Source organism: Micromesistius poutassou (genome assembly GCF_964030765.1).
Source record: "Micromesistius poutassou genome assembly, contig: SCAFFOLD_1757, whole genome shotgun sequence".
Lineage (NCBI taxonomy): Eukaryota > Metazoa > Chordata > Actinopteri > Gadiformes > Gadidae > Micromesistius > Micromesistius poutassou.
Genome location: NW_028177165.1, coordinates 1 through 9,755, shown reverse-complemented (window position 1 = coordinate 9,755; position 9,755 = coordinate 1). Strand labels below are relative to the sequence as shown.

Genomic DNA, 9,755 nt, shown 5'->3' with positions numbered 1-9,755 from the left:
GTCCCCTGTGCTGCAGCGACGTCCCCCACATGGTGCCCATGCCCCCCGTGGTGCCCCACAGAGCCCGGTCCTTCATCCCCAGCCCCTCCCCGCCCCAGGGCATGGTGCGCAGGACGACACTTCCAGCACGCGCACAACGTGGCCGCCGTACGCAAGCCCACCCCCAGGTAAGAGCAGAATCCCCTACTCTCTCTGAGGGGGGTCGGCCTAGCTCAGAGCGGCGGCTCGGCTGGTCACCGGAAGGCTGCTGGTTCGAACCCCCGGCTCCTCCTCCTAGCTGTGAGTGTGAGTGTGGTGGTGTCTTCCTGAGCGAGACGCCCTCACCCTGACTGACTGACTGCTGCTGACCGGCTGGCTGTCGGAGAGAGAGAGAGAGAGAGAGAGAGAGAGAGAGAGAGAGAGAGAGAGAGAGAGAGAGAGAGAGAGAGAGAGAGAGAGAGAGAGAGAGAGAGAGAGAGAGAGAGAGAGAGAGAGAGAGAGAGAGAGAGATGAGAGAGAGAGAGAGGAGAGAGAGAGAGAGAGAGAGAGAGAGAGAGAGATTCGCGGTCTAGGCCATATACAAGTAGTTATGTCTCGTTGTATTAGTTTGTCCTGTTATTGACGTAATGCGCCTCATTGACAAAATGCGCAAATATAGATATTCGATAATATATGTGGTTCTTTTTAGAGCGAATATTCAAACGTCATTTTTGAGCAATTTTGACAGCCCTAGATAGAGTAGCAGACTTTTTATCAAGAGGAAGCCGAGGTGTAAGGGCGTAATGTCCGGGGGTCAAGTGGTGTTATAGTGATTAAAACGAGGGTTGACCTCTGGGCAGCGGGCGTAATGTCCGGGGTCAAGTGGTGTTATAGTGATTAAAACGAGGGTTGACCGCTGAGCAGCGGGCGCAATGTCCGGAGTTCCGGTGATGGATAAGGGACGGCTGGGCCCGGACTTCCTGTCCGGCACTGGTCGTTGTTTCTGATGGTCTCTGTTCGTGGTTCAGTTCCTAATCTTCATGAGCTGATGTCTAAGCTAGACAGTGAGCTGACCAGTCGTGACCACGGCCGATGTCTTCTGAGATTGGTCCACACCGACACTTTACCTGCGTGCTCTTAACGTGATCGGTCCGTACGACTGGGACTACAAATGGACTTCACACTGAAACTGAACTCTTGCCCCAGCTTCCTGCAGATTCTGCATTCATATCTAGTCTGATATATATCTGGATATGACACACGGACAGATACTGAAGACATGTACAGATAATGAATCACATAAGATACACTGACAGATAATGAATCACATAAGATACACAGACAGATAATGAATCACATAAGATACACAGACAGATAATGAATCACATAAGACACACTGACAGATAATGAATCACATAAGATACACTGACAGATAATGAATCACATAAGATACACAGACAGATAATGAATCACATAAGATACACAGACAGATAATGAATCACATAAAGACATATTGACAGACAGATAATAGAGACATATAAGACACATCGGTAGCCCGATACAGAGCTCAACGGGGATAATATTCCATCGTCAAGATCACCAGGTGTCCCTGAATTAGTGAGCGGTCTCCTCTCAGAGCCAAGCGTCGGGCAGAACCAACAGCACCTGCAGACCCTCCCAGTCTTCCCAGTCTCCTGGTGTCAGAGCTCTGACCCGTCTGTCTCCCTCTCCTCCAGGAACGACTTCAGCACACAGCCCACGGTGGAGCTGGACCAGATCATCCTCACCTGTCCTGACACACCAGGTACTGCTCACTCTCTGGCTGTCTCTCTCTCTCGCTGTCTGTCTCTCGCTGTCTCTCGCTGTCTCTCTCTCGCTGTCTCTCACGCTCTGTCTCTCTCTCTCTGTCTCTCTCTCTCTGTCCCTTGCTCTCTGTGACACTGTCTCTGTCGCTCTGTTGCTCTGTCTCTCTCTCTGTCTCTCTCTCTGTCTCTCTCTCTCTGTCTCTCTCTGCCTTTCTGTCTCTCTCTGTCTCTGCCTCTTTGTGTGTCTCTCTCTCTATGCCTGTCTCTCTGTCTCTTGCTCTCTGTGACGCTGTCTCTGTGGCTCTGTGGCTCTCTGTCTCTCTCTCTCTGTCTCTGTTGTTCTCTCTGTGTCTCCTACTCTTTGGGCTGGGCAGGTCTTTGGCTGTGCGGGCAGGCCTCCCTCTCCCTCTCTCCCTCTCTCTCTTGGCTGTGCAGGCAGGCCTCCCTCTCCCTCCCTCTCTCCCCCTCTCTCTCTCTGGGCTGTGTGGGCAGGCCTCCCTCTCCCTCTCTCCCTCTCGCTCTCTCTCTCTCTGGGCTGTGTGGGCAGGTCTCTCTCCCTAGAGGTGAATGTTGACAGTTCCAGACAGCTGGTGTTGGGTTTCAGTGGGTACACTGCGTTCCTCCCAGATGAGGAGCGTGCGGACCTCATTCCTCTGTGTGGGTGTGCAATCACCCGGCCTTGCACGCCGTTAACCGCGTGTGTGCCGGGAGAGGAAGCGGTAGTCTGGCACCGGAACACACGGCTCATCAGCCTCCCCTCTCTGGCAGCCTCCTGCCGAGGCTCTGGAGGAGAAGGTGACCTTGGAGTCCGGCTGGGCTCCAGCGAGGCACCAGACGGCATCCGCCCCCATGTCCTCCCTAGACCCAGACCTAGACCCAGAATAGACCTAGACCCAGGCCTAGACTCAGTATAGACCTAGACCCAGACCTAGACCCAGACCTAGACCCAGACCTAGACCCAGAATAGACCTAGACCCAGGCCTAGACCCAGTATAGACCTAGACCCAGACCTAGACCCAGTATAGACCTAGACCCAGCATAGACCTAGACCCAGTATAGACCTAGACCCAGACCTAGACCCAGAATAGACCTAGACCCAGACCTAGACCCAGCGTAGACCTAGACCCAGACCTAGACCCAGCATAGACCTAGACCCAGCATAGACCTAGACCCAGCATAGACCTAGACCCAGACCTAGACCCAGAATAGACCTAGACCCAGACCTAGACCCAGTATAGACCTAGACCCAGTATAGACCTAGACCCAGACCTAGACCCAGAATAGACCTAGACCCAGACCTACACCCAGTATAGACCTAGACCCAGACCTAGACCCAGAATAGACCTAGACCCAGACCAAGACCCAGTATAGACCTAGACCCAGTATAGACCTAGACCCAGTATAGACCTAGACCCAGCATAGACCTAGACCCAGTATAGACCTAGACCCAGAATAGACCTAGACCCAGCATAGACCTAGACCTAGACCTAGAACCAGCATAGACCTAGACCTAGACCCAGTATAGACCTAGACCCAGCATAGACCTAGACCCAGTATAGACCTAGACCTAGACCCAGTATAGACCTAGACCCAGTATAGCCCCAGTATAGACCCAGTATAGCCCCAGTATAGACTCAGACCCAGCATGGACTGTGGTATCTCAGTCTGTGTGTTGGGGCGTGTGGTCTGTGTGGAGGTCACCTGAGGCCGTGAGGAGGCCGTGGTACCTGGGCGTGTGGTCTGTGTGGAGGTCACCTGAGGCCGTGAGGAGGCCGTGGTACCTGGGCGTGTGGTCTGTGTGGAGGTCACCTGAGGCCGTGAGGAGGCCGTGGTACCCGGGCGTGTGTTGGGGTGTGGAGGTCACCTGAGGCCGTGAGGAGGCCGTGGTACCCGGGCGTGTGTTGGGGTGTGGAGGTCACCTGAGGCCGTGAGGAGGCCGTGGTACCCGGGCGTGTGTTGGGGTGTGGAGGTCACCTGAGGCCGTGAGGAGGCCGTGGTACCCGGGCGTGTGTTGGGGTGTGGAGGTCACCTGAGGCCGTGAGGAGGCCGTGGTACCTGGGCGTGTGTTGGGGTGTGGAGGTCACCTGAGGCCGTGAGGAGGCCGTGGTACCTGGGCGTGTGGTCTGTGTGGAGGTCACCTGAGGCCGTGAGGAGGCCGTGGTACCCGGGCGTGTGGTCTGTGTGGAGGTCACCTGAGGCCGTGAGGAGGCCGTGGTACCCGGGCGTGTGTTGGGGTGTGGAGGTCACCTGAGGCCGTGAGGAGGCCGTGGTACCTGGGCGTGTGGTCTGTGTGGAGGTCACCTGAGGCCGTGAGGAGGCCGTGGTACCTGGGCGTGTGGTCTGTGTGGAGGTCACCTGAGGCCGTGAGGAGGCCGTGGTACCCGGGCGTGTGTTGGGGTGTGGAGGTCACCTGAGGCCGTGAGGAGGCCGTGGTACCCGGGCGTGTGTTGGGGTGTGGAGGTCACCTGAGGCCGTGAGGAGGCCGTGGTACCCGGGCGTGTGTTGGGGTGTGGAGGTCACCTGAGGCCGTGAGGAGGCCGTGGTACCCGGGCGTGTGTGTTGATGTGTGTCCTCCCCTCCCCTCCCCGCAGACAGCGGTCTGAACATCAAGCGGCGCGTGCAGCAGAAGAGGAAGCCTCATCCAGACGAGTGTTTCCTGTCCATCAAGTCGGGCGAGGTAGGACTACAGCCGAGATGGAGACGGAGACGGAGTCCTTCCCGCTCCGCTCCACCCGGGAGTGACTTTGTGTGGTCCCAAATCAAATCAAGTCTTTTTTGCCAGAGTGGAAAAATGGACCAGCCAAGCAATTGTTTTGATATGTGACCTCAAAGCCCCCCCCCCCCCCCCCCCCCCCCCCCCCACCAGCCCTTTGAATGACACAGTACACAAGAAACAAAACATTTAAGAAACGTCAAAACTAAACCACAGTCTACACAATCTGTTCCTCCAGAATGTCTTCGTGCATATCTGACTGTCCTGGCCTTCAGCGTTTGGTTCTAGGTGCTGATAAAAGTTACTGTGAACTAGCGCGGTGGGCTTCCATATAACCGAACCCCTTCCCGACCTTGGTTGCCGTGCCAACGGTTTGACAGGGGTCGGACTCCGACCGCAGATCTCTCTGCGGACAGAATTCCCCCTTTTGAAGTGCTCTGGGCGCGGGGCCTTGAGTCAGCACGTCCACGGGCGGTGAACGCCCAGGGAAGGGTCAAAATGGCCGCCTTCGAATCAACTGCCATTTTATCCAAACGGCAGTTGGTGGGCGGTGGACCGCTGGCTACCAGAATAACAACGGGGCGAAGGGTTTGATACAAGCACGCTAAAACATCTGTTCAGTGTTTCAACCTCTGTGCAGTGAGTATGAAACAAAATGGCTGCTGATTTCAACAGAGACGATGCGATGATTATGCAGTTGTCATGAACCCTAAAGCATGTCTCCTATTGATTGATTGATTGATTGATTATCAAGTCAAGTCGGTTTTATTCATATAGCACACTTAACAAACAACAGCAGTTGACCCAAAGTGCTACACACAGTATAAAATAATCACGGCATGAGTAAAACGACTCAAAGTGCCTCACAGTCAAGATCAAGTCAAGAAATAAAAAAAAGAGAATAAGAAATGCAAACAAATACAACTAAAATATTAATATTAACGAGGAGTCTGGGTCAGGGATGGGTGCGGGGACGTGTAGTAGTTGACGCTGACCACGCCGTCTCTCCCCAGCCGCTGCGCCCCGGCGTGTACCCGGCCTGCTGCGTCAAGTGCAACTCGCCCAACCAGGACGCCGCCTGCTGCTCCGACTGCGGCCACGCCCGCCAGCCCCTCCCCTCCTGCCAGCACGCCCAGCAGGCCCCGCCCATCTCGCCCACGCCCCGCCCCCCCATCCACCCGCACCACCCCGCCGGCCCCAACAGCCTTTCGCTCGGCAAGAACTTTTACGGGCCGGGAGCCGGGGCGGGGGGCCTCGCCGGGGGGCGCCATGGGCCCCGTGCTGCCGGTCCGCGTCTCCCACCACGGAGGGGCCCGCGGGGGGGCCCTGCTGGCGCCGCTGAACGGCCGGCCCTCGGGGCCCCCCGCCGCCGCTGCCGTCCCCCGGGACCTCGGGATGCTGCGGGCTCCGGCTGACCCCTCAAGGGGAAGAAGTCCGCATCGGCCCGCCACAACGAGCTCAACGACCCCAGTGAGTACCCACCACACGCCCCCCCCCCCCCCCCCCCCCCCCACCCCCTCCTCACCCCCACCAGGACCCGCGGCGGCTCCTCCTCCCATCTCGTACCGACTACTGGCCAAACCGGTACGAGACGGGAAGAGCCTCGTCAGGGAGACACCCCTCGTTGTCGTGACAACCGGTCGGTCCCGAGACGGGGATGTAGGAGAGAGAGAGAGAGAGAGAGAGAGAGAGACAGTTCTAGATCTCCAGGGGGTCCGGAGGGGTGGGGGTGGGGAGTGGGGGGTGGGGGGGTGATGGGTCTGGCTGAAGGTGTTCTGCTCCACACTGACCTGGAGGAGTCTTGGACCATCATGGAGAAGGACCTGGTCCTGGTCCTGGTCCTCCTCTGGGCTCCCCTGGTCCCCCCCCCTCCAGAGACATGGAGCGTGAGCGCACGGTGGAGGGTTTAGCTGCTGGTGCTGGAGCCAGTGATCCCCCTACTGTCCTCGGTGTGGTGCAGGTAGACCCTAAGGTAGACCCTAACCCTTTACCGTCCCTCTCGGTCGATCAGCGGTTAATGATCTGGGAAGTGGCTCCTGCACTTTGCACTCGGGTCTCCTTGTGACCGGTGTTAAAGCACGTCGTGTTGAAAGAGCCGTCGTGTTTTCAGACCGCTCTGCATCACTGTTCTGCACCTCCTCCATAGATACTTTGACGGTTCTCAGCCTCGCTATTGCACGTCAACGTGTCTAAATGATGTCGACGCGTTTTTAGAAACGCGACTGAGAAAATTAAGAGCAACAGTGAGGATGGTCATAGGACCAAGTGCCAAGCACTAACAATCGCTAGGTCAACCCCTTCCCCGTGCACACTAACCATCACTAGGTTAACCCGTTCCCCCATACACAACAGAGATAGATAGGAGAAGATGCCACGCCATGCTACCAAGTACTATTTTGTAGTGCCAGGACGTACAACATACAAGTGTGTGTGAGAGAGGGGTGTGTGGGGGGGGGGGGGGGGGGGGGGGGGGTTAAGGGGGGGAGGCTATGCAGAGTCCAGGTGAACTCTGAACTCAAGGTGAGTCTTGAGTCTCTTGCGGGGGCTGGAGAGCGACTCTGCGCCCCTGACGTCGACAGCGACTTGTTGAGTTGTGACTTTGTTGTACAGTAACAGAGTGAATAGTGGAGAGGATCACTCGTAGTGTAACGACCTGCACGTGTGTGTAACCCGGCTGCCTCCTCCTCCTCCTCCTCCTCCTCCTCCTCCTCCTCCTCCTCCTCCTCCTCCTGCTCCTCCTCCTGCTCCTCGTCCTCGTCCTCATCCTCATCCCCCTCCTCCTCGTCCTCCTCCTCCTCCTGCTCCTCGTCCTCATCCTCATCCCCCTCCTCCTCCTCCTCCTCCTCCTGCTCCTCCTCTCTCCTCCTCCTCCTCGTCCTCCTCCTCCTGCTCCTCGTCCTCCTCCTCCTCCTCCTCCTGCTCCTCCTCCTCCTGCTCCTCGTCCTCATCCTCATCCCCCTCCTCCTCCTCCTACTCCTCCTCCTCGTCCTCCTCCTCCTCCTGCTCCTCCTCCTCTCTCCTCCTCGTCCTCGTCCTCCTCCTCCTCCTCGTCCTCCTCCTCCTCCTGCTCCTCCTCCTCTCTCCTCCTCCTCATCCCCCTCCTCCTCGTCCTCCTCCTCCTCCTCCTCCTCCTCCTCCTCCCTCCTGCCAGTCGTCCTGTCCAGCGACGAGGAGGACGCGGACAACGCCAGCACCGGCAGCGTGAACCGCCTGGACAGCGTGTCGCCGCGGCCCGCCGACTCCGCCCACTCGTCCCCGGCGCCGTCCGGCGGGCGCGTGGAGGCGGCGGTGAAGAGCCCCGGGGAGACGGACGAGCTCGGCGGCGACATGTTCGACGACGTCAACATGAAGATCGTGTTGCCACGGAGACCGCGGAAGGACCCGGTAGGTGGACCCCCCCGGGGATGGGGACGGGGACGGCGCCGTAGCCTGAAGAAGGCACCAGGGCCGCTCGGCGATGGAGAACGTCGTAGTCACCGATTGTCAATTTTTTCAAATAGAATGTTCAAATCGAAAAAAAAAAAATGTATCCAGCTATTTCTATAAAACATTTAATGAATACAAAAAAATATTTTTAACTCGATAATGTTAGTTTGGAAATCATTTGACCCAAAAATCAAAATCACGATCAAAGTCAATTAATTGCACAGCCCTACAAGACGCCTTGTCATATGCCGCTTTTCCACCGCCAGTACCTACTCGACTCGACTCGACTCGACTCGACTCGCCACGCCTTATTTGCGTTTCCATTGGCAAAAAAAGTACCTGGTACCTAGTACCGGGTACTTTTTTTTAGTACTACCTCCGTCGAGGTTCCATGCCAGCGGAGTAGGTACTTTTGTGTGACGTAAACAGGCTGCTGGTAACTGATTGGCCAGCGGCTGTAAATGGGAATATTCACTCAAGTTAAGTTGTGTCCGGCGTGGTTGGAGTCCACGAACCCGCTCCCGAGGGGGACACTGATCAGCGTTTCGCCGTGTGTGTCGCTCCTTTCCCGGGGCTAGAGTTAGGCTGCGCGTCGTTATGTGTGTCGGGCGTGGTTGTGTGTGTCCGGCGTGGCTGGAGTCCACGGACCGGCGTTTCGCTGTTTCGTTTCAGTGTCGTTCCTTTCCTAGGGCTCGAGTTTCGCCTCTATCAACGTTACCGTATGACAACAATAGACGCGCAGTCATTGCGCTTTTTATTTTATTTTATTTCCCATCATAACCTTTCCCGGGAATCAGGAAATAGTCTTGATCAGATTCAGATTTCCCGGAATCGCGTCTCCCGTGATTAAAACCTAATGACGACCCGCCCATGGTGGAGAGGTTCTTTTCTACGACCCGCCACATTGAAGAGGTACTTTTTTAGATGGAAACGCAACCAAACCGAGTTGAGTCGAGGCGAGTCGAGTCGAGTCGAGTTGGTACTGGCGGTGGAAAAGCGGCAATAGTGCGTTGGGCAGTACGGAGTACAGAGGTTGGCCGGGCGATCAGATGTGATTAACGGGGGGAAAAAACGACGTAGACTTGGAGCTCTGGCCTTTGCTGAGCTACTGGGTGAGGATGGGGGGAAAGCACGTCAAAAGAGGAGGTTTTTGGTTCACGACACACTGATGATGAAAAGGAATCGGTACGGTGAATACCATCTACTCTTCTTATGTTGTCTAGATGATGAGCGTGGTTAGGTAGTGAAGCCCGCCTCTGGCTTGATTTGATTGGCTGCGTGGGACACGTGGGACATAGACCTCTGAAGAATAAGTCCCGCCTCCAAGGCTCCGGTTCCCTCGGTCAAATGTCAATGGGGAATAACACGGGGTTTATGAATGATCGTACATAACAAACTCTGTAGGTGGTGGAGAAGTAAAAGCTGCGTTTTCAACTACACACATTTTCCAACTAGTTTTGACTGCATTTTGGATTGTCGGTGCCGTTAAAGAAGTAAACGATTATTAATGCTACTTTAACGGCACCAAAACCCAATTTGAAACTAGACGAAAACGGTTGTAGTTGAAACCGTGACGCAGCGTTTACTTCTCCGCCACCTACAGAGTTTGCGATGTACGATCGTTCATAAACCCCGTGTTATTCCCCGTAGACATTTGACAATTTGAACCGGGAGCCTCGGAGGCGGGACTTATTCTTCTAGAGGTCTATACGGCAATTCACCATGACGTCACACTATGTTCCTCCGGGTGGCAAAAGCCGATGCGTTCTCCGTTGGCACCACCAGTAAACAAACCCTTCCACGATCGAGAAAAAAGAGTAAATGGCTTGAATTTTCTTCTTGCGGGGTGCTAC

The 9,755-nt window shown here is 55.9% G+C and overlaps 1 pseudogene across 1 annotated transcript; it reads left to right on the top strand.

Moving 5' to 3' along the window:
- The first annotated feature begins 6 nt into the window (after window positions 1–6).
- LOC311376703 lies at window positions 7–8,091 on the top strand (annotated as a pseudogene). Its single transcript, XR_014684304.1, has 5 exons — window positions 7–167; window positions 1,695–1,762; window positions 4,355–4,440; window positions 5,490–5,946; window positions 7,628–8,091. The product of XR_014684304.1 is annotated as an uncharacterized misc_RNA (transcript).
- The last annotated feature ends 1,664 nt before the right edge of the window (window positions 8,092–9,755 follow it).